The sequence below is a fragment of the Kryptolebias marmoratus genome, linkage group LG16 (genome assembly GCF_001649575.2).
Source record: "Kryptolebias marmoratus isolate JLee-2015 linkage group LG16, ASM164957v2, whole genome shotgun sequence".
Taxonomy (NCBI): Eukaryota; Metazoa; Chordata; class Actinopteri; order Cyprinodontiformes; family Rivulidae; genus Kryptolebias; species Kryptolebias marmoratus.
This window is the reverse complement of record NC_051445.1, coordinates 7,713,509-7,714,207: the sequence shown is the minus strand read 5'-3', so window position 1 is coordinate 7,714,207 and position 699 is coordinate 7,713,509.

Here is a 699-nt window from a genome sequence, read left to right as displayed (position 1 = left end):
CTAAACACAGGCAGATATAAATAACATGTCTGCTGGAACTTAGAAAGAAGCAAATTAATTTATTTGTTAAATGTAAATAGGTAAATGGTGACCAATTTAACAAAAAAGATACAATAAACCCAGTGTCAAAATATGTGTCCATTTCTATTTTAAATTTGGTAAAAAGTTTAGTAAATTGGGGAAGAGGCCATGTCTATAGTTCAAACATAACACTGAATGCGAGTTACCCAGCAATTGAAAAATGAAGATTTTTTTTGTTTAATTTCTAGTTCTGACACTTTTATAAGAGGACGTCCTTATTTGTTCAAGACAAATGCAACAGCCACCTTATAAAACATGCCAAGCTGCCAAACTCTGCCTGAGCTGCTCTGTGAAGGCATTGCACCGTGAGATGTGACCCACTTGCAATAAAGTGCATTCAGAGTTCAGTTCTCATGGTAGATGAGAAGCGATGCCGGGCAAGCACAGCTGAGAGATTGTCATCACAGTACAGCTGATACAAGAAAAAACTTAAACTGACATGAACTAGATCTCTCAGTAAGAAAAGGGATCAAAAGAGGAGGGGTGACAGAATAACTGTCAAGACAACAAAGAGACATTGGGGGTGTTGGTCCTATAGTCTTTGTTTAAAGTCAGGAATGTCACAGTTGCGCACAGTGCTTCATGAGTAGGGTTGTCCTGTTTGAAAGTAGGAAGGAC